General features: G+C 38.5%; 1 long non-coding RNA gene across 1 annotated transcript in view; it reads right to left on the reverse strand.

The window, feature by feature from the left end:
- LOC122688087 overlaps window positions 1–25,415 on the reverse strand; it is a 130,922-nt gene that overhangs the window by 60,333 nt on the left and 45,174 nt on the right. The window contains exon 2 of the long non-coding RNA XR_006339324.1: window positions 16,752–16,842. This is a non-coding gene — a long non-coding RNA (uncharacterized LOC122688087). The remainder of the gene's footprint in view (window positions 1–16,751; window positions 16,843–25,415) is intronic.

Here is a 25,415-nt window from a genome sequence, read left to right on the forward strand (position 1 = left end):
CTTATTCATGGATTCTCTCCTCCTTCCTCAGAACCAAGCACCTGTGAATTTATGTTGCTCACTGATGCAGGGAGATGTGAGGAGCTGCTGAGTTTGAGTCACAGATGTGTACATGCCCAAGTATATACACATCTTTTCATCAACTTACACAATTCTGAAATTCCAGGATAAAGTCACAGAATTTATCCCCCAACTGTGTCCTTTAACAAAAAATTATTGAAAGAAGGACATCCAAACAATAAACTATACTCCCCCTCCAGAACTCATAGTTGGGTCCTTATTTAGACATCAGTACAAATATTCCTCTTCAGTGATATAAAACAGCTGCATAACCCCTAGGAACTCTCTGGAATATCATTTATTTAATCATTTTCACTATACTTATCACCACCTGAAATTATCCTGTTCATGTATTTGGTTACTTGTCCATTGCCTCTCCCCTTCCTGTCACTGTCATGTAAACTTTTTGATAGCAGGGACCTCATATGACTTTCTCACTGTTCTACTGCTAGTCTCTGCAAAAATAGTTGGTACATAATAGGTGACCATTAAATATTTACTGAATTAGGGAAGGGATAAATGAATAGATTCAATGGATATTTTGAAAACCCTATATTCTCTATTCGGAGAGTTTCTTAAAGTACAAACTACGACACAACGAGGACACCTTATATCCAGAAGGAGGTAACTTGAATTAACAAACTGGTATTCCTTCTCGAATTCTAGTAATTTTTTTAAGTTTTAGAAGTAATTAGCTTGCATAAAAATTGTGAAAGGTAGAATTATCATCTCAAAGATAGATTCAAATTTATAAAGTATCAACATACTTTTAAAGGTAAAAAATTAGAAACTAAATTATATCTTGATTTGAAAGAATGCCAGCTAAGGGTTTACATCTCTTCGTTAGTAAGGAAGCAGATACCACTCCTCTGGATTTGTATCTTACTCATACACACAAAAACAAGCTAACTGGAAAGAACTCTTCTAACTTTTCTATCAGTCCCTAACGAAATCAAAGTCTTCTGGCTTGTGTGCAGAAAACCTCATCAAGATCCTACTCAGGATCTACACAACATCTATAAAAGATCTACGCTAAACGAGCTAAACTCAGAGTCACAGACAACACCATCTGGTCTCCAGCCACCGTCTCCACCTTAGTATTGACCAAGGCTCCTGAAATAAGTTACCACTCATAGAGTCTTTCAGAAATCTCCTCTGCCCTGCTATGTCTCATCCCACGCCTGTCTGGACCTTAGCTAGCACTGCATCTATTCTAACTGAATGGTTCTTAAAATGATGAAGTAGAACACCAGCTAATAATAAGGTCCTTCACCATGAATACTTCCGTTTGCAGAGAACAGAAGACTAACTGAGCTGACCAATATTATAGGCTCAACTGCACTACACCTGGACAGTATGATGCTGCTAACTGGCATATAGAAGCATCACTCTAGGTGCTAAGTAATCGGACAAATATGTCTGTCATTAATTATGAGTTGGAATTCACACTGTGCAGGGTGCTATTCAAAGCCACTACATTCTTATGCAACTGTAAATCACAGTTTATTACAGAACGGGCCTCCGCTTTCTGACGAGCTTTAGAAAGAACATGACACAGTGTGAAAGTGGACGTTTACTACCCACTCCTGTCTGCACCTGCACACAGGAGCAGGTAACAAACGCTGCCGTCTGACTTGATGATGGTGATGCCTGGCACGGTGGGGACACAATTAATGAATGTTCTTTGATTGATGAGGAGACAACCAGTACAAACATGGATTTTTCTCCTTTCTCAGTTTTCCCCAAATAGTTCTGAACAAAAGCAAAATGTGCTCCAGCCGCAGCAGAAAGCTAAGACAACAGAATCTTTCTTGTTTCGTCCTAATAATATTTACATATCAGTTACTACATACCAGGCACTGTTTAACCTTCAAAGCCACCCTAATAAATAATAATGATAATAACGTGCCATTATGATTTCTGCTTTTACAGATGAACAGAAAACATAGGAGAGTATCTTGTCCAAGGTCACATTCCCATTCCAGCAGCTGTCACTTTTGGCCTCTTATGTACAGTGCTGCAGGACTTCCTGGTGGCTCAGAGGGTAAAGATCTGCCTGCAATGCAGGAGATCATGGTTTGATCCCTGGCTCAGGAAGATCCCCTGGAAAAAGGAATGGCTAATCCCTCCAGTAGTAAAGTAATGCTCAAAACTCTCCAAGCAAAGCTTCAGCAATACGTGAACTTCCAGATGTTCAAGCTGGTTTTAGAAAAGGCAGAGGAACCAGAAATCATATTGCCAACATCCGCTGAATCATCAAAAAAGCAAGAGAGTTCCAGAAAAACATCTATTTCTGCTTTATTGACTATGCCAAAGCCTTTGACTGTGTGGATCACAATAAACTGTGGAAAATTCTGAAACAGATGGGAATACCAGACCACCTGACCCTCCTCTTGAGAAACCTGTATGCAGGTCAGGAAACAACAGTTAGAACTGGACGTGGACAAACAGACTGGTTCCAAATAGGAAAAGGAGTACGTCAAGGCTGTATATTGTCACCCTGATTATTTAACTTACATGCAGAATACATCCTGAGAAACGCTGGGCTGGAAGCAGCACAAGCTGGAATCAACATCGCTGGGAGAAATATCAATAACCTCAGATATGCAGATGACACCACCCTTATGGCAGAAAGTGAAGAGGGACTAAAAAACCTCTTGATGAAAGTTAAAGAGGAGAGTGAAAAAGGTGACTTAAAGCTCAACATTTCGAAAACTAAGATCATGGCATCTGGGCCCATCACTTTATGGGAAATAGATGCGGAAACAGTGGAAGCAGTGTCAGACTTTATTTTTTTGGGCTCCAAAATCACGGCAGATGGTGATTGCAGCCATGAAATTAAAAGACGCTTACTCCCTGGAAGGAAAGTTATGACCTAGATAGCATATTAAAAAGCAGAGACATTACTTTGCCAACAAAGGTCCGTCTAGTCAAGGCTATGTTTTTCCCAGTGGTCATGTATGGATGTGAGAGTTGTTGGACTGTGAGGAAAGTTGAGCACCGAAAAATTGATGCTTTTGAACTGTGGTATTGGAGAAGACTCTTGAGAGTCCCTTGGACTGCAAGGAGATCCAACCAGTCCAACCTAAAGGAGACCAGTCCTGGGTGTTCATTGGAGGGACTGATGCTGAAGCTGAAACTCCAATACTTTGGCCACCTCATGCAAAGAGTTGACTCATTGGAAAAGACCCTGATGCTGGGAGGGATTGGGGACAGGAGGAGAAGGGGATGACGGAGGATGAGATGGTTGGATGGCATCACCGACTTGATGGACTTGAGTTTGAGTAAACTCCGGGAGTTGGTGACGGACAGGGAGGCCTGGCGTGCTGCGATTCATGGGGTCGCAAACAGTCGGACACGACTGAGCGACTGAACTGAACTGAATGTGCTTTTAAATAATTCTTCCAACACATTTACTGAAGTTTAGGAGTTTGCAAAACAAAGGGAGTCATCCCTGAGAAACTTCATCGATTGAAAGAAGCTTCTCTTTGAGTTGTGAGACTTTTAGGTTTAAACTTACAAGCTGCAGTCCTTGCATTAATTCTGACAATGGTGCTACTTTCAATTAAGTAACCACTAATACCCTAAGCACTGCTTCATGCTTCATTGCTTTTAACCTTTTTTCAAAAAAATGAACTTTAAATAGATAAGAGTCACATCAGCTTTGTGATGTAATATCTTCCCAGATGTTTGCAGGAAAAATGATATAAAGATGGATCCTCAGATGAGAAAGCATTTTCATGGCAGTCAGGGAAGAAATTCAGACTGGACCCCTAAGCAGCAGAGAGCTAAATTCTTTGGACATCTTCTCTCTACCCCGAGCTATTTACCTATTTTGTGTGATTTTTTTTTTTCAAATGTTGAGAAATATTATTTTGGAAAATAACTTTGTCATTTTTATATGGAGATGACTTTCTGAAACATACACAAATGTCTGTCCTTTATTGAATGAGACGTTTTATTGAGTATTTATAGCAGCCTCTCTACTTGCCTGTATGGTGTATGATTGTTAAACCTGTGCTATACATAAATATGTATTTTGTAATTTCAGCCATAGATTCTTATTTATGTAAATAGGGAAGAAAACTTAATTTTTTTTTAACCTTTTGACCTCCTTCACCCGTTTTGTCTAACCTCCAACCTTGTGTCTCTGGCAACCACCAGTCTGGTCCCTGTATCAATGAGCTTGGGGTTTTGTTTCTTTAGAGTCCACAAAAAATAAAAATCATAAAGTATTTGTTTTTCTTTATGACTTATCTCAGTAACCACATTGCCCTTGTGATCCATCCATGTTGTCACAAATGGCAAGATTTCTATCTTTTTTATGTCTGAATAATATCCCATTGTGTGTATGTATGTGTATGTATATATTTAATATATGTATATATACATATACATACTACAATTTCATTATTCATTCATCCATTGATGAACACTCAGGCTGTTTCCATGTCTTGGTTATGGTAAATAATGCTACAATAACATGGGGGTGCAAATATCTTTTCACAGTAATGTTTTTGTTTGCTTTAGATAAACACCCAAAAGTGCAATTGCTAAATCACATGGTAGTCCATTTTTAATTTTTTGAGAAACCCCCATCCTGTCTTCCATAATGTCTGCATGAATTTACATTCCCACCAGTGCACTGGGGTTCCTCTTCTCTACATCCTCACCAACATTTCTTACTTCTTGTCTTTTCGATACTAGCCATTCTCAGACATGAGGTGATAGCTCACTGTTGTTTTTGATCTGCATTCCTCTGATGATTAATGATGTTGAGAGTCTTTTCATATGTCTATTCGGCATCTGTATGTCTTCTTTGGAAAAATGTTTATTCAGATTGTCTGACCATTTTTTTTTTTTTTTCGTCTGACCATTTTTAAATCAGACTGTCTGATTTTTGGCCACTGAGTTGCATAAGTTTTTTATATTTTTTGTATATTAGCCATTTATCAGCATATGATTTGCAAACATCTGCTCTCATTCAGCAGGCTGCCTTTTCATTTTGTTGATGGTTTCCTTTTCTGTGCAGAAAAGTATGATATAGTCCCACTTGTTTTTGTTTTTGTTGCTTTTACTTTTGGTATTAGATTCAAAACATCATCACTGAGACCTATGTGTGGAAGATTGCCTCTATATTTTCTTCTAGGAATTTTAGGGATTCGGGTCTTACATTCAAGTCTGTAATCCATTTTGAGTTAATTTTTGTGTATGATATGAGACAGGGGCCACATATTTTAAACTGAATAACAAATTTAGAGATATTTTTCCATAGAGCAAAGTAAGATATATCTGGGTTGTAAGTGTGATGCCAGTTACATGTTGAACATGTGAGAGAAATACAACAGTATAGTGAAGTAATGAACTAGCTATTTTCTTTTTTTTTTTAATTTTCTTTTATTATTATTTTTTTTTTCCAGTGGGTTTTGTCATACATTGATATGAATCAGCCATGGATTTACATGTATTCCCAATCCCGATCCCCCCTCCCACCTCCCTCTCCACCCGATTCCTCTGGGTCTTCCCAGTGCACCAGGCCGGAGCACTTGTCTCATGCATCCCACCTGGGCTGGTGATCTGTTTCACCATAGATAGTATACATGCTGTTCTTTTGAAATATCCCACCCTCACATTCTCCCACAAAGTTCAAAAGTCTGTTCTGTATTTCTGTGTCTCTTTTTCTGTTTTGCATATAGGGTTATCGTTATCACCTTTCTAAATTCCATATATATGTGTTAGTATGCTGTAATGTTCTTTATCTTTCTGGCTTACTTCACTCTGTATAATGGGCTCCAGCTTCATCCATCTCATTAGGACTGATTCAAATGAATTCTTTTTAATGGCTGAGTAATATTCCATGGTGTATATGTACCACAGCTTCCTTATCCATTCATCTGCTGATGGGCATCTAGGTTGCTTCCATGTCCTGGCTATTATAAACAGTGCTGCGATGAACATTGGGGTGCACGTGTCTCTTTCAGATCTGGTTTCCTCAGTGTGTATGCCCAGAAGTGGGATTGCTGGGTCATATGGCAGGTCTATTTCCAGTTTTTTAAGAAATCTCCACACTGTTTTCCATAGCGGCTGTACTAGTTTGCATTCCCACCAACAGTGTAAGAGGGTTCCCTTTGCTCCACACCCTCTCCAGCATTTATTGCTTGTAGACTTTTGGATAGCAGCCATCCTGACTGGCGAGTAATGGTACCTCATTGTGGTTTTGATTTGCATTTCTCTAATAATGAGTGATGTTGAGCATCTTTTCATGTGTTTGTTAGCCATCTGTATGTCTTCTTTGGAGAAATGTCTGTTTAGTTCTTTGGCTGAACTAGCTATTTTCAAATCCTGGCTCCATATTTACTTTACTGCAGATTTTAACAACTTGAACAAAACAAAAGAGATGGGAGAAAACAGAAAAATCTAAAATGAAGAAACTCAGTAGCCACTTGATTATAAATGATCTAAGTGGCCGGTACAACATCTGGCACAGTAGCAGGACAGTAATTTAATAATGGTGATGAAAAAAAAGTGGAAGTGTTAGTTGCTCAGTCATGTACAATTCTTTGCGACCCCATGGAGCTCACCTGGCTCCTTTGTCCATGGAATTCTCCAGGCAAGAACACTGGAGTGGGCAGCCTTCCCCATCTCCAGGGGGTCTTCCCAACCCAAGGGTCGAACCTAAGTCTCCTGAGCTGCAGGCAGGTTCTTTACCTCCGAAGCCACACCAGAGAAGCCCAAAGATGCTGATAAGATGATGCTATTTTAAGTCAAGTCAACCTGCTTTATAAGGCACCTATACAGGCTACATAACTCTCCTAGGTACTGACAACATGGGAGTATATAAAATAGACCTCTTTCCAGCCCTGAGAGAATTTACTGCTAACTTGGTGCCGAAGCTTCGTAAGATTAGGTAATGAAAGTTAGGGATTTGGGGGCTGGATTTTATCAGAAAACAAAAATTAAAGGAAGATTCTGAAGATGAAAACAGGAATGACTACCAAAAACTTTTTATGTTTTATCATATTCATCATATGCTCCATGCAAATATATGTGGGCCTTGGAGTAAATTTAACCTAACCCTAAGGAGCATTTGTCCTTTTTAGTTTCAATGTGTTTTTATGTAGTTTATCCAATTAATGTGAGAATAAAAAATAGAAAATAAACAATAAATATAATTTAAGGAAATCATTTCCAAAATACTGGGAATCATTTCAAAAAGCTACTTGATATCAAGGCAGAAAATGGAAAAGTAAAACGTAATGTTAACTTTAGTTGCTATAACATATCATGTAACTGTGCTGCATTTTTTCTACTTTGAATTAAGATTAGTTATATCTTAATGAATGATTTTTTTACACTATGAAACAACAATGATTATAAATGATTTTTGAGATTATTCCAGTAGTTTTTACTACATGAAATCTGATTACTACATTGCCTTAGGCACTTTTTATGTTTTGTTTATAAAGCTCATAAAATGACTAAATGAAAAAGATAAACAGAATGAAAAGCTTGAAGGGCTGACAGAAGAGCTATGGTTCCTACTCTATTAAATCTATATTGCATATCTAAAAAAATAATTTATGACAATCTCTTTGTATGGAAGAAAAATTTTATAATGTTTAGATCTATTAAGAGAAAGGATGATTTCCTAGGGTTTGAAGCCATAAGAATAATGAAAAAGAGATATATCATCCCTCTGTCTTCTATCATGTGTAAAGTCAATTTTTAAAATGGCAAGATATTCAATCTAAAACCATTAAAGACTATTTCCAAAATCTCACACTAACTTTAGATATATTACCTATTATACAGTGATTTTACAAAAAAAAAAAGTAAAGGGAGATTTATCCTTTTACTAGATCAGGTAGCTGCATAGCTGTCTTCATTAGGGTTTAAGTGTAATCTTGCCTCAGGTAGATAAAAGAACTAAGTCACCTCTTATGATATCTCTATGACAACTTCCAACACTTGGAAAGTAAGCACACTCTTAATGCAACAACCAGCATTTATAACTGGAAGGAACTATAGAAACCATCCAGTTCAGGGGTTACCAAACCACTGACCATTTCCTGGTTTTAACAAATTGCATTTATTAAAAATTTAATAAATTTCATTATAAGACAGATGCTTTCATGCTCATGCACTTGTTTCTTTAAATATTGTCTCAGCTGCCTTTGCATTACAACAGCAGAGCTGAGTAGCTGCAGCTGAGACCACAGGGGCCACAAAGCAAAGAAAAAAAAAAAACAAAAACCACTATCTGGCCCTTACCAAAAAGAGCTGTTGACTCCTGACCTCATCCATCTACCTCATTTACAATGAAGTGGCTGAAGCCCTGAAAAAAAAAGTAAGTTGCCCACACTTACCCAGACAGTAAAGAATGGAGGTCTTCTGTTTCCAGAGTCACTGAATGCATCATTACACTATCCTGTCCCTTGTAATATAAAATAATGTTTGATATCCTCCAGAATGGCTTCCCAGGCGGCACAGTGGTAAAAAAAACCCGCCTGCAATGCAGGAGATGTGAGTTCAAATCCTGGGCTGAGAAGATCCCCTAGAGGAGGAAATGGCAACCCACCCTGGTATTCTTGCTCAGGAAATCCCATGGTCAAAGGAGCCTGGCGGAAAACGGTCCACGGGTTACAAAGAGTCAGACATGACGGAGCCACTGAGCGCTCAAACTCAGCATTACTGATGCAATGACACAATCCTTTCTAAGAAGTTTCTATCCTGGTAAATGTACTCCTTCGTCCGTCTTATTCTTTTCCTTGAAAATAAGGGAAGGTTTAAAAAGACTAGTAACTAAAATAACACCCATATCTTTTGATCTATAAGTTGTATTTGTATTGGATTGACCAGAAAGTTCATTCGGGTTTTTCTGTAAGATAGCATGGAAAAACCCAAACAAAACTGTTGGCCAACCCAATACAGAAGGAAAACAATGGGATATGAACACGTCATACATTATATATTACTGGCTTCCCATTGTCAATCACATTTTCACTTTCCCTGATTGACTCCAAATTTCTACCCATTACTGATATCCAAGTATTACACCATGTGAAGACACAATCAAGCAGAATGCCAGCCAGTATCTTCAGAAACACTTAAGTCCCATCACTTCATGGAAAATAGAAGGGGAAAAAGTAGAAGTAGTGACAGATTTTCTTTTCCTGGGCCTCAAAATCACTGCGGATGGTGACTGCATCCATGAGATCAGAAGACACTTGCTTCTTGGAAGTAAAGCAATGAGAAACCTAGACAGCATATTAAAAAACAGAGACGTCACTCTGCCGACAAAGGTCTGTATAGTTGATGCTGTGGTTTTTCCAGTGGTCAGATGTTGATGTGAGAGTTGGACCATAAAAAAGGCTGAGCACAGAAAAACTGATGATTTTGAAGACTCTTCAGAAACCCTTGGATTGCAAGATCAAACCAGTCAACCCTAAAGGAAATAAACCATCAATATTCATTGGAGGAATCAATGCTAAAGTTGAAGCTGCAACCCTATGGCCACCTGATACAAAGAGCCAGCTCATTGGAAAGCTGGGAAAGATTGCAGGCAGGAGGAGGAGAGGGCTGCAGACGATGAGATGGTTTAGACAGCATCACTGACTCAATGGACATGAACTTGAGCAAACTCTGGGAGACAGTGGAGGACAGGCAAGCCTGGCATGCCACAGTGCATCGTGTCACAGAGAGTCAGACTCAACAACTGAACAACAAAAACAAAGCTTCAAAAACTAGACAGATGGTCTGTTCTTTAAAGATTCATGGAGGAGACGGTGTGAGCTTAGGGTTAAGAGTGAAAAGATGGCAAGCAGGTTACCTTTGATCAAATTTTACTCCACACCACCTGCCAGCTCACCACGTGTACACACACACACACACACGCACACATATATCTTAAGGCACCCTATTGAAATGTTACATATCTTTTCAATCTTCAGAAATATGAGATGATACATTAATTCTCTTTATCATGATGATTATATATACGGTATACCTCAATTTAAAAAAACAAAGAAACAAAAACCATGGGATTAATATTCGTTTAGCAAGAGAAGAAAGGAAAACATAAACTAGCCATTTCTTGTCAAATTAAACCTTTGGTTATTATGTTGCTGAACTCAGAATAAACAAAATGACCTTTATTTCCTACTTTGCAGTGGTTAAGTATTTGGATGTTTATGATTTCAGGGGTTTGCAAAAACAAGTTACCAACCAGCGTTGTCATCCAAGCACTGTGTAACCATTGAAATTGATGCATCGGTGATTCTAGTCCAGCACGGAAAATTTCAGTTCCAACAGGTACTTATGAAACAAATTCTGTGTACAAATGTAAAAACGTAGAAATATCAACAGTACAATAAAAGAGCTGGGTAGATTGAGTCTAGAGTATATTTTTTCCAGTTTGGAGTTCAATGAAACTATTTTTCTTTCAAGAATCCAAAATCTGCATTAGGACATCAAAGAGACCAGACTTACCAAAATTTTAACCTCACAAAAATGCTAGAATTAATGTCCTTTATGTTTCTAAAATAATGAAGAGTTTCCTATGGAAGGAAATAACACTTAGGGTGTATGTTGCATGCCTACTGAAAAGATTAAAGGCTCCTTGGTAATTTCCTAATTTCCCAGCTCCTTTCTTTCAATATCTGCTCTCAAGAGATTAGTGTTGACTTCTGAGAAGTGCAAGCTGCTCTTTAAAATCATCTTTTATATCCCACAATCACTGTTGATAAAATAGGACAATGTCAAGGGATTTTATGACATGTAATTCTTCAACATGCACAATAAATGAAAAGAATAATTTATACATCTCTAATTATAGTATGGTAAAAGGAAGAAGGAAGATCATATCATTGAAGTTACGAATTATGTATAAGACTCATCCAAAGCCAGCACTTACTTTTGTTCAGGATAACTTTATGGCTCATTAACTCTGTTGTGTGTAGAGTTAAGACTTTCATGGTCTTACTGTTCATACATTTTCAATTATAATTAAATTGATTATATACATTTCTAAATAACTAGTTTTTAAAAACAAAGGCATGAATGACCCAATATATCATGGGATAAATACGTGAGCCACAATTAGTTACTTCTTAGCCTTATGGAGAGCTATTTTTAAAAAAAAATTCTTAAATAGAAGTTATTTAATATAATTATAAAAATCAGTTATATTTTTAAATATTCAAAAATTTCAGCAATTATTAGGCTACATACACTCAATTTTATCTCCTTTTCTGTTTTAAAATCTGAAATAATATTTTATGTATATGTACATTCAATAATAAATTTTAAACTCTTCTCAGGTCACTTATTCCTCTATAATTCGGCTGGGGAAACATCACTCATTATCAGAGAGATGCAAATCAAAACCACAACGAGGTACCATTTCACGCCAGTCAGAATGGCTGCTATTCAAAAGTCTACAAACAATAAATGCTGGAGAGGGTGTGGAGGAAAGGGAACCCTCTTACACTGTTGGTGGGAATGCAAACTAGTACAACCACTATGGAGAACAGTGTGGAGATTCCTTAAAAAAGTGGAAATAGAACTGCCATATGACCCAGCAATCCCACTGCTGGGCATACACACTGAGGAAACCAGATCAAAAGAGACAAGTGCACCCCAATGTTCATCGCAGCACTGTTTATAATAGCCAGGACATGGAAGCAACCTGGATGTCCATCAGCAGATGAATGGGTAAGAAAGCTGTGGTACATATACACCATGGAATATTACTCAGCCATTAAAAATAATACATTTGAATCAGTTCTAATGAGGTGGATGAAACTGGAGCCTATTATACAGAGAGAAGTAAGTCAGGAAGAAAAACACCAATACAGTATACTAACTCATATATATGGAATTTAGAAAGATGGTAACAATAAGCCTGTATGCGAGACAGCAAAAGAGACACAGATGTATATAACAGTCTTTTGGACTCTGTGGGAGGGGGTGAGGGCAGGATGAAAGGGGAGAATGGCACTGAAACATGTAAAATATCATATGTGAAATGAATCTCCAGTCCAGGTTCGATGCATGAGACAGGGTGCTTGGGGCTGGTGCACTGGGATGACCCAGAGGGGTGGGATGGGAAGGGAGGTGGGAGCGGGGTTCAGGATGGAGAATACACGTACACTCGTGGTGGATTCAAGTCAGTGTATGGCAAAACCAATACAATATTGCAAAGTAAAATAAATAATTAAAAAAATAAAAAATATTAGAATAATTGCATACTTCTCCAATCATTCTTCAAATGTACCCCTGAATCAACGTTAGTTGGCCTGAAGTATATTCAAGTCTTTAAACAAATATGACTGTGTCTATGTCAGGGTCTGCAGAATTTGATTTGATTTGATTATAAAATAGATAGTGAAGTTGCTCAATCGTGTCCAACTCTTTGCGAGCTCATGAACTGTAGCCCACCAGGCTCCTCAGTCCATGGAATTTTCCAGGCAAGAATACTGGAGTGGGTTGCCATTTCCTTCTCCAAAATAGATAGTATAATATTGTAAATTGTGCAGAGCATACAGGGAAAAGTTTCAGTTTCCCACTGTACACCTCCAACAAATCTTCCTCTCCAGAAGTAACCACAGTTTAGGAATTTTTTGTGTATCATTTTGAGTTATATTCTGTGCATACGTATGTGGGTTTTGAAATGTTAACACCTGTAGAGGAGAACAGGTAAGAACTAGGGATCAATGTAGAATATTTTAGATAAACAGAGGGTGATGACAGTCCATTCAATAAAGTACACTCACTGGATAGCTCCTGTATGCAAACTGTCATAATAAATTTTATAGAAAACATCAGTTCAGTTCAGTTGCTCAGTCATGTCCGACTCTTTGTGACCCAATGAACTGCAGCACACCAGGCCTCCCTGTCCATCATCAGCTCCCGGAGTCCACCCAAACCCAAGTCCATTGAGTCAGTGATGCCATCCAACCATCTCATTCTCTGTCATCCCCTTCTCCTTCTGCCTTCAATCTTTCCCAGCATCAGGTCTTTTCAAATGAGTCAGCTATTCACATCAGATGACCAAAGTATTGGAGTTTCAGCTTCAGCATCAGTCTTTCCAATGAACACTCAGGACTGATCTCCCCTAGGATGGACTGGTTGGATCTCCTTGCAATCCAAGGGACTCTTAAGAGTCTTCTCTAACACCACAGTTCAAAAGCATCAATTCTTCGGCGCTCAACTTTCTTCACAGTCCAACTCTCACATCCATACATGACCACTGGAAAAACCATAGCCTTGACTAGATGGACCTTTGTTGACATGGGAGGGTGCAAAAGTGGAGAGATCACACTGGCTGCCTTCCATGAGTGTGTATTTCTGTAATGTACAAAAATAAACACCACTGGGGCTTCCCTGGTAGTCCAGTGGTTAAGACTTCTTGCTTCCAGTGAAGGGGGCATGGGTTCAATCCCGGGTCCAGGAACTAAGATCCCACACACCACTTAGCGCAGCCAGAAAAACAACAACAAAAAAGATAAATACCACTATTGTAAAAACAATGCTGAATGTTACATGGTATATAAGAATCGGTTATGGAAGAACAGAAGTGAGTGGCTTAAATCTACTTGGATGAGTCTGTCTGAGTTAATCATATGGTCAGGAAGACAGATACTGCTTAACATATTTAGAGGGAAAAAAGAAAAACCAGCCTGGCATGACTCAGGGTTAGAGTGCACAAACAGGTACAGTAACTAATAAAGTAACTAATAAAGTGGAGGCCAATGTTGGATTTTATACGGTAGACAAAACACTGACATTACTGATTATTTAAAAATAAGCTATCAATATCAGATATGTATTATAGAAAAAAATATCCAATGGAAAGAAGAGTGGATCAAAGATGGAAAAGATTAAGATGAGTAAAATAAGAACTTATGGTGATCCTCCAGGCAAGACTTTTAAAAGGGCTTATAAAAATGGTAAGACTGAACTGAGAGACAATTCAAAGAGGAGGATCGACTTGAATATGGGGTTTAAACATTTGAATCTGAGGTATGAAACAGCAGGAAACTGGGGAAGCTGCAATATTTTTTGCTTGACTGATTGTGTGGCTGTTGAAGTTATTAATTACGAAAAGGGAATATAGTAGTAGCTGGGGAAGAATGGTGAAGAATAATGAACTCGGCTTTGAAAATATTAAACCTGAGTCGCCTATGGGGCCCTCACAAAAATTATCCCAGAAGCAATGTCTGGGACATTTAAGTTAATTGAATAGCAAAACTCAGAGCCATAAATTTGAAGATGATTTTCATCTAGTTGATATCACCCAGCGAGATATTTAAACTGAAGAAAGGTCCAAGAGATAAACATCCACCAGGCAAGAAATGCTGAAGAAGAAAGGAAAGAAGGACCCAGAAGGACACATAAGGGAAGAGAAACACCAAACAGCTCCTAACATACACCTAGGCCTCCCGGAAGCTCACGTCTTCTCAGCACCACTTCTGCTCCTGGGATAGTTCCAAAGCTTTCTCTTGTCATTTTTCTTTGGGCTTTGATGACTGCTCTACCTCACCCCTTCTTTGTTATCAGCACTCAGACTTTGATCTTTCAGATACACAAAGAGTACACTACTTGCTTCTGTCCTTAAGAGTTAGAAGTTACTTTGAGCTGAAAACAATTTTTACTAACAAATACTACACGAAAAAAAGAAAGAGGTTTTTAAAAATAAAAACAATAAGAAAGCTATAAAGATTAAATGGAATCTTAAATTGCTTTACCTTACTGTTCACGTTCTTTTGACATACAAAGAAACTGAAACTGATGGTTCTTAGCATCCTCACTGATTCCATTTTTACGTGTTTCTTCTTTGCATCAGCCTTTTCTAAAACTCCAATTATCTTTTTGTTCCAGGGCCGTGGCTCTGAATCTTTTCCAAATCCTTCCCTATTCAGTACACTTTAAACTAAGTAAGTCTCAATGTTCAGCAACTGGACCCACCTGTGAGATTCATTTATATCTCAGAGATTATCACATAATCAGTGTTTTGTTCCTTAATGTAGGAAAATGCCTGTGTTACTGCTAACTTAAGTGAGAGGAACAGGTACAGGGTACAGGATGGAATAGCAGAGATTTTTTCCCTTCTCTGTGTTTTATTACACTGTCAACAACAATAAACATTTACTGACTGTCTCCCAAGCAGAATACCGAGGAATGAAGAGAAGTGCCGCTTCTATTTTCTCTTCTCAAAAACCTCATTAAAAAATAGATATGCAAACAAGTGGGAGAGTTAACCCAAGAAGAGAAAATTTCCTACATAACAACTTAGTGTATACTAAAAAAGACATCACAAAACTATGAAGAATGGAAAGGGCAGTTGGTAAGTATTATTTGAATTAAGTGCTTTGCAACTGGGGTGGTGAGCAGGGAATTCATTTAGAACCATACTTCATACCATAAACCAAAATAATTCTATTTAAAGTGCTTTTAAAATACATAAAAATAGACTATGATTGTCTCCCCAAATCTATACCTGAATTTTTCTTTCATCAACTAATAAAAGCATCAATAGATCTGAGGATAGCAACAAAAGAGAGACTTTTTATGTTTTAAAAAACCACACAGGGGTACTCTTTCTACCCCCTTCTGATGTCTGTGTCAGAAGCTTTCTCTATCCCTTTTATACTTTAATAAACTCTATTAAAAAAAAAAAAAAACCACACAAACTAGAAAAATAACAGGAAAAATTCATTAGTTAAATGGAAAAGAGATATGAACATGCAATTCAAAAAATAGCACATTTTAACTAGACACTGGCTTTAAAATACGGGAGTGCTGAAACTTGATAAACAGGAAAAGTTTTACATTACAACAGCAGCAGAATGACTTTCACATATTGCTGGGACCATCCGAAATTTCTTCAAACATATGGAAAGCAATTTGGCAACTTGAACTGAAAGACTTTACACTCTTTAAATCAGTAATTCTACCTCAGAGCATGCATGGAATACATTCTCAGGAAGTAAATTGTAAATTATGATTAATTCACTTAATGTAGCATCCATTAAAAACTATAAGAACTGTAGAAATAGGGTAAAAGTCTTTATAATTACAAGTGGAAAAGCATGATATAAAATTTCACATACAACGTAATTGTTTCTAGGTAAAATTTATGAGTTCATTTGCCACATGATGTATAAAATGCACAAAGGTGTGTTAGTCGTATCTCAGAAGAGAGCTCTGCCAGCCAGCCCGCAGGTTCGCAGGACTAGACTCCAGCTTTGGTTCTGCTCCCTCTCTCTCTTTCAGGGTCAAGGCAAAAGGGAAGGTGCCACTATGGCATGCTCTTCGCGCAGTACTACTAAAATTGTGTCGGCTGAATGAAGTCACGGGGTCAAGTCCAATATCAGAGACAAGGACAAATAAACTTTTATTTTAAATTATATGGTTAAGTCATAAAGAGGTATCAAAATTGAAAGCAAAAATTATAGAGTAAGACGTAACATAACTACTAAGATGCCAAAGGAAGCGAAAATGGGACTGGGAGCGGGACAATGTGAACTAACGAACAAGAGAAGGATGAGGCTGGGGAGAGCACAGAGCATGTGCTGAAGACACCAGGAGAGAGGCCCCAGTGAAAATTTTAATCTTAGACAAGTACCCAGGTAATGTGATAACTGGACAAGATTTCAAAACCCCATTATGTGCTCAAGAGCCATCCTCACCATGGAAGCCATCTCTGCCATCCTCTCCTTCCTCAGCCTCTTTTTCATCATCAGTGATCACCTCCAGACGATCATCCCTCTGATCTTCATTCTGCAAATGCACATGACAGACAGAGTGCAGAATTAACAACAATCCAATCCACCACAGGGAGATGAGATCACCTGTTGGCTTCAGAGTCCTCATTTATAAAATGAGGATGCTGCGTTATACAGTCTCATCGACAACTTATTTAATATGTCTAAACTTCAATTTCTTCATTAAATATAAATGATAACAGTATCTCAAATGAACGTACTAAATAGGAACAGACACAGATTTGAGAGAATGAACTTATAGTTGCTCTAGGGGAAGGACTGGGGTGAAGGGACAGTTAGGGAGTTTGGGATGGAAATGTACACACTGCTATATTTAAAATGGATAACCAACAAGGACCGACTGTAAAACATAAAGAGCTCTGCTCAATGTGATGTGGCAGCCTGGATGGGAGGGGACTCTGGGGGAGAATGGATACAGGTATGTGCATGGCTGAGTCCCTCCTCTGTTCACCTCTAACTATTAAAACAACGTTAACTGGCTACACCCTGATACAAAATAAAAAGTTTTTTAAAAATGATAATAGTATCTATAGTTACAATAGTACCTACTTCATGCGATGTTGTGGGATTTAATTAGATAGCACTTGTAGAACACTGAACACAAGTGTTAAACAGTTTGGCAGTTAAGTCCAGCTATTTGAGACATCTATGACATTTTAGTTTATGAGAAGCCATTGTATCCAAAAGAAGGACAGGAATCAACCATTTCTCTCCAAGAATCATCCCATCTCCATTATTATCATCTCCTCTCCAGATTTACTCTCAAACACTGGCTAATTCTAAGGTTTACTCAATGCTTCCCAGTCCAAATATATAATTCAGTCAACTACTCTAATTTGAAAATAAGTTTAAAATACACACACCCAATCTAAGTGTGCCCATTTCTCATCAGATGTCATAAAGCGCCTTAACTCATCTCACGCATCCTATCCCAAATGATTCCCCCCATCAGACAAGCTTGAAACTCTCACTGCATGTGAAATAAACTCTAATCCAGACTCATTAACTTGGCCTTTATGATCCTAAATGACCCCTGTCCTCTGCTTACTTTTCCACTGCCATTTCAGTCACCCTTTCCGTTCATCTTCTCTTACCATGCTAAATCTCTCTCCCTATTTCCTCCATCATGCCTTGTCCCACTCTTTGAAGGATTTTTCAGAGGATGTACATTCAGTATGTTCTTTTTCTCTCAATCTCTCTTCTTCCCTCATTAGTACCTCATTTCAGTTGACCCCTCATTAACATTTAAAGTGCTGCTCAAGGGACTACCCTAGAGGTTCAGTGGTTCAGAACCCGTCTTCCAATAAAGGGGATATGGGTCTGAGCTTTGGTTGGGGAACGAAGATCCCACATGCCATGGGGCAACTAAGCCCATGTGCCACGACTGGAGAAAGCATACACGCTGCAACAAAGACCCAACACAGCCAAAATAAATGAGGTGCTGCTCAACTATTACTCCCTAACAGGAGACTCGCCCAAATTCTCAGACCAAGTCAGAAACTTCTGCTGCTGCTTCTCGTCAGGCTATATGTAGATCATTCTCTTACAACCCTTTTCCAAGAGTTACATTCTGTAAGTTTATCCCTTTGGTTGTTTGCATGCATTTGTTGACTGTTCCTTGCTAGACCAAACGTCTGCTTAGGACAGAGTCCTGCTGGGAAATAGCAATAAACAATGCAGAAAGAACCCTGTGTGTCAGCCAGTCATTGAAAATATTTTCCTGACTATGTTTGCGGAATGACTAAAATGTCTCTGTCCTTCACTAGACAGTTGACTCCACAGGATTATAGGAGCTTATGTATCAGTGGATTGCTTTAGGTGGAGCCTCTACATACTGCACAGTAAAATGACTGGGGCTCAGTTAATACTTAATAGATGTATACCTCTTCTCAGAATGACCTCCTTGTTGTTGTTGTTCAGCTGCTAAGTCCTATCCAACTCTTGCAACCCCATGGACTGTAGCACACCAGGCTTCCTTGTCCTTCACTATCTTCTGGAGTTTGTTCAAACTCATGTCCATTGAGTTGGTGATGCCATCCAACCATCTCATCCTCCAGTGCTCTTCTCCTACTGTCCTCAGTCTTTGCCAACATCAGGCTCTTTTCCAATGAGTCAGCTCTTTTCATCAGGTGGTCAAAGTATTGGAGCTTCAGTTTTAGCATCCATTTTTCCAGAGAATATTCAGGGTTGATTTCCTTTAGGATTGACTGGTTTGATATCCTGGCTATCCAGGGGACTCTCAAGAGCCTTCTCTAGCACCAAAGCTTGAACACATCAATTCTTTATCACTCAGCCTTCTATATGGTCCAAATGGCACATCCATACATGACTAATGGAAAAACCATAGCTTTGACTAGATGGACCTTTTTCTGCAAAGTGATGTGTATGCTTTTTAATATGCTGTCTACGTTTGTCATAGCTTTTCTTCCAAGGAGCAAGCATCTTCTGATTTCATGGCTGCAGTCACCATTCACAATGATTCTGGAGCCCACGAAAAGAAAATCTGTCACTGTTTCCATTTTTTCCTCACCTGTCTGATATGAGTGATGGGACCAGATGCCACGATCTTAGTTTTTTGAATGTTGAGTTTTAAGCCAGCTTGTTCACTCTTCTCTTTCAACTCTCATCAAGAAGCTATCTAGTTCCTATTCTGCCATTAGAGTGGTATCATCTGTGTATTTGTTGATAATTCTCCCAGCAATCTTGATTCGAGCTTGCTATTCATCTAGCCCAGCCTTTTGCATGATATGCAGTAATTTGAACATTCTTTGGCCCTGCCTTTCTTTGGAATTGGAATGAAACACTTTTTCCAGTCCTGTGGCCACTGCTGAGTTTTCCAAATTTGCTGGCATTTTGAGTGCAGCACTTTCACAGCAGCATTTTTAAGATTCGAAATAGTTCGGCTGGAATTCCACCACCTCCACAAGTTTTGTTTAAAGTGATTCTTCCTAAGGTCCATTTGATTTCACACTCCAGGATATCTGGCCCTAGGTGACTGACCACACCTCCGCAATTATCCAGGTCATTAAGATCTTTTTTGTATAGTTCTTCTGTGTATTCTTGCCACCTCTTATTAATACCTTCTGCTTCTGTTAAATCCATACCATTTATGCCCTTTATTGTTCCCATCTTTGCATGAAATGTTCCCCTGCTATCTTCAATTTTCTTGAAGAGATCTCTAGTCTTTCCCATTCTATCATTTTCCTCCATTTCTTTGTATTGTTCACTGAAGAAGGCTTTCTTATCCCTTCTTGCTATTCCTCTTTGGCTTCCTTCCTTCATCTCAGGGAAACACCTTGAGGAGGAGGTACATAAGACTTCCAGTGGGAAGACTCTTCATCTCTAAAGGTTTTCACTGTGCAAATTTTGTCTTTTCTAAATTCAAAAATAGAAGAGTGAAATGAAGCTAAGTGATCTGGATGCAGACAGAGATGGTGTGAATGCTAACAAGTTAATCAGTTTACTTCTTCACACAAATATTAAAGCAGAATGTAACAAAAGGAGGATTTATAGCTACATAGCTACAATATCAATGCAACAAACTATAACAAAAATTAAGGAGATTTTCAGGATCTGCAAGTAATTGTATGAGAAGACTCAGAACATTCATTACAGTGAAAGGCTTTTGCTAATATTCCTTCTGGAATATTATATAACCAAAGAAATTTACTTGCCAAAAAGCCTTCTGAATTTCAGATTAGAATGCCAGGCAGGTTTATATTTTTAAATTTAGAAACTAGTCTTATAAATTTTTTCTAAATTCCATTAAGACTCAGTTATAGAGGCTGTGCTCTGTATCAACTACTAGGAGAAACAACTAATACTGCAAGGATTGCTTATTAAGTCCAGGGAAAAAATGTTTTAAAGGCAATAAAATTCTGACTCTTTCTTAAATAGAAATTCTACTATTCTATATTACATTTTCATATAACACGTTATTTGATGCCCTTGGGCCATTTTGTAGAATAGAAGCCTATCTTAGTAAATGTCATGATGAAATGAGATCAAGGATTATGGAAGTTGTGAAACTTTCATTAAATATGAAGTCCTATATTCACTACCCTAGAATTGATGTCTTTAATACTTGCTTTTCAAAGTTTGGTGTCAGTATCAGCTATGTCCCCAAATTAACAAAATATACTGAGAATTTAAGGCAATGACATTTAATAAAATAAACAGTCAATTCGTATTTTAAATATATCACTTTGTGTGCCCAAATGTAAAATGACCTCAAATGTAATTTCTCATTTCATTCCAAAACTTTTTTCATCAACTTGAAATGTCGATATATAAATGAAACAGTCAAATGTCTATTTACAATATTAATTATTTTCATTACCCAAATATTTAAAGTTATACTCTGTTATAGCATCATACAGCAAAACTTTTTGCAATAATAAAAGTGTTCTATATCTACTCTGTCTAACGTGGTAGCTACTAGCCATGTGTAGTATTGGGGCCCTGAAATGGGACTAAAGCAACTGAAAAACTGAATTTTTACATTTCTTTCATTTTAAATAATTTAAATTGCCTCACATGACTCGTGGCTACCACAATGGACAACATGGCAATATAAAATTAAAGACTCCTGTGGGAACATTATTCTTTTTCACTCATTCAAACTGTCCACTTACATCCTGAGTGAGTGATTTAGTGGTAGTTGCTCAGTCATGTCTGACTCTTTGCAGCCTCATAGACTATAGCCTGACAGACTCCTCTGTCCATGGAATTCAGAAGGCGAGAATACTGGAGTGGGTTGCCATCTCCTTCTCTACGGGATCTTTCCAACCCAGGGATCGAACCCAGTTCTCCCACATTGCAGGTGGATTCTTTACCATCTGAGCTACCAGGGAAGCCACATCCATTGTAGACAATATTATCTTTACCATCTTTAACAAGTCTAACAACAGCATTAAATGTGTTAATTTTTCTTCTCCACAGCATGTAATTTTGTGACTTCTAAGTTGCTTTAAAACACAAAGAAGATTGAAAAATTGTATGTGTAAAGATAGGGGCATAAGAACAAGAAAAGTCCATGATTCTTATGTCTCAAATGAGATTGAGGAGAGGAGATGCACAATAAGAAATTCAGAAACTTAAAAAAAAAAAAAACCAGGGACTTCCCTGGGGATCCAGTGGTTAAGGGTATGCAGGGTAAGCAAGTTTGATCCCTATTCCAGGAACTAAGATTCCATATACTACAGAGCAACTAAGTCCATGCCCGAGGGCCACAAGAGAGTTCATGCATCACAACTAAAGATCCCACATGCTGCAACTAAAACCTGATGCAGCAAATAAATAATAAACTTTTTTCTAAAAGCTCAGAAGTAGAATCACAGATGTAGAAAACAAATTTATGGCTAGCAGGGAATACTGTGGTGGGGAGGGGTGAATTAGGAGACTGGAACTGACACAGACACACTGCTAGACAGAAGACAGGTAGCTAAGTACCGACTGTGTAGCACAGGGACTCTACTCGGTACTTTTAAAGGGCCTGTCTGGGAAAAGAATCTTAAACAAAAGACAGAAGTGAATACACGTGTATATAAAACTGAGTCACTTCACTGTACCCCTGAAATTAACACAACATTGTCAATAAACTTGGTAAAGAAGCCGCCTGCAATGCAGGAGACCCCAGTTTGATTCCTGGGGCAGGAAGATCCGCTGGAGAAGGGACAGGCTACCCACTCAGTGTTCTAGGACTGCCCTTGTGGCTCAGCTGGTAAAGAATCCTCCTGCAATGTGGGAGACCTGGGTTTGATCCCTGGGTTGGGAAGATCCCCTGGAGAAGGGAAAGGCCACCCACTCCAGTATTCTGGCCTGGAGAATTCCATGGACTGTATAGTCCATGGGGTCGCAAATAGTCAGACACGACTGAGTGACTTTCACTTTCACTTGTCAATAAACTACTCTAGAATGAAGAGGCTGGGCCAAAGTGGAAATAGTGCTCAGCTGTGCATGTGTATGGTGGTGAAAGTGAAGTCTGATACTGTAAGCAACAATACTGCATAAGAACCTGGAAGATTAGGTCCATGGATCAAGGTAAATTGGACCTGGTCAAACAGGAGATGGTGGGTGAACATCAACATTTTAGAAATCAGTGAACTAAAGTGGATGGGAATGGGTAAATTTAATTAAGATGACCATTAAGTCTACTACATGGTTAAGAATCCCTTAGGAGAAAGAGAGTAGCCATCATAGTCAACTAAAGAGTATGAAATGCAGAATTTGGGTGAATCTCAAAAATGACAGAATGATCACAGTTTGTTTTCAAGGAAAAACATTCAACACCACAGTAATCCAAGTCTATGCCCTAACCACTAATGCTGAAGAAGCTGAAGTCGAATGGTTCTATGAAGACCTACAAGGCCTTCTAGAATTAACACCAAGAAAAGATGTCCTTTTCATCACAGAGGATTGGAATGCAAAAGCAGGAAGTCAAGAGACACCTGGAAAAACAGGGAAGTTTGGCCTCGGAGTACAAAATGAAGAAGAGCAAAGGTTACCAGAGTTTTGTCAATGGAACATACTGGTCATAGCGAATACTCTCTTCCAACAACATAAGAGACAGCTTTACACATGGACATCACCAGATACTCAATACCAAAATCAGACATTATATTCTTTGCAGCTGAAAACAGAGAAGCCCTATACAGTCAGCAAAAACAAGAACAGGAACTGACTGTGGGTCAGATCATGAGTTACTTATTGCAAAATTAATGCTTGAATTGAGAAAGCAGGGAAAACCACTAGGCCATTCAGGTATGACCTAAATAAAATTCCTTTATACAGTGGAGGTGATGAATAGATTCAAGGGATTAGAACCTAGTAAACAAGAGTATCTGAAGAACTATGGATTGAGGTTCATAACACTGTACAGGGGGCAGTGACCAAAAGCATCCCAAAGAAAAATAAATGCAAGAAAGCAAAGTAGTTGTCTCAGGAGGCTTTACAAACAGCTGAGAAAAGAAGAGAAGTGAAAGGCAAGAGAGAAGGGGAAAGATATACCCAACTGATGATGTTGTCAAAGTGCTGCACTCAATATGTCAGCAAATTTGGAAAACTCTGCACTGGCCACAGAACTGGAAAAGGTCAGTTTTCATTCCAAACCCAACGAAAGGAAATGCCAAAGAATGCTCAAACTACCGCACAATTGTACTCATCTCACAGGACAGCCAAGTAATGCTCAAAATTCTCCAAGCCAGGCTTCAACAATATGTGAACTGTGAACTTCCAGATATTCAGCTGGATTTAGAAAGGACAGAGGAACCAGAGATCAAACTGCCAACATCCACTGGATCATAGAAAAAGCAACGGAATTCCAGAAAAACATACACTTCTGCTTCATTGACTATGCTAAAGTCTTTGACTGTGTGGATGACAACAAACTGTAGACGATCCACAAAGAGATGAGAGTAATAGATCACTTTTCTAGCCTCCTGAGAAACCTGTTTTCAGGTCAAGAAGCAACAGTTAGGACTGAACATGGAACAAGGGACTGGCTCAAAACTGGGAAAGGAGTATGTCAAGGTTGTATATTGTCACCCTGCTTATTTAACTTCTTGGCAGAGTACTTCATGTGAAATGCTGGGCTAAATGAATCACAAGCTGGAATCAAGACTGCTGGGAGAAGTATCAACAACCTCAGAAATGCAAATGATACCACTAGTGGCAGAAAGTAAGGAGGAACTAAACAGCTTCTTGATGAAGGTGAAAGAGGAGAGGGAACAAACTGGCTTAAAACTTAACATTCAACAAACTAAAACCATGACATCTGGTCCCATCACTTCATGACAAATAGAAGGGGAAAAGTGGAAGCAGTGTCAGATTTTATTTTACTGGGCTCCAAAATCACTGCAGACTGTGAATGTAGCCATGAAATTAGGATGCTTGCTCCTTGGAAGGAAAGCTGTTTCAAACCTAGACAGCATATTAAAAAGCAGAGATGTCACTTTGCCGACAAAGGTCCAGATAATCAAAGCTATGGCTTTTTTCAGAGGTCATGTATGGATATTGAACATTGGACCATAAAGAAGTCTAACCATCAAAGAAACTATACTTTTGAACACTCAAGCTGGCAAAGACTCTTAAGAGTTCCTTGGACAGCAAGGAGATCAAACCACCCAATCCTAAAGGAAATCAATCCTGAATATTCATTGGAAGGACTAATGCTGAGGCTGTAACTCCAACACTTTGGCCACTGATGCAAAAAGCCAACTTATTGGAAAAGACCCTGATATGGGGAAAGACTGAGGGCAGGAGGAGAAGGGTACAACAGAGGATGAGATGGTTGGATGGCATTATCATCACAACCCAATAGACAGGAGTTTGCGCAAACTTCTGGAGATAGAAAAGGACCGGGAAGCCTGGCATGCTGCAGTCCACAGTGTTGTAAAGAGTCAGACGTGACTTAGTGACTAACCAACAACAAAAATTGACTAAACAAAAATTTTTTGAAAATTTTTTCAAAAAAAGAAATTTTGGCTTCATTTTCTTTGAAGATAATCCTACTCTTACATTCTGTTCTTCCAAGTTCTCAGGAACCAAAGGATCCATATGGTAATTACA

This window comes from Cervus elaphus, chromosome 32 (assembly GCF_910594005.1).
Source record: "Cervus elaphus chromosome 32, mCerEla1.1, whole genome shotgun sequence".
Lineage (NCBI taxonomy): Eukaryota > Metazoa > Chordata > Mammalia > Artiodactyla > Cervidae > Cervus > Cervus elaphus.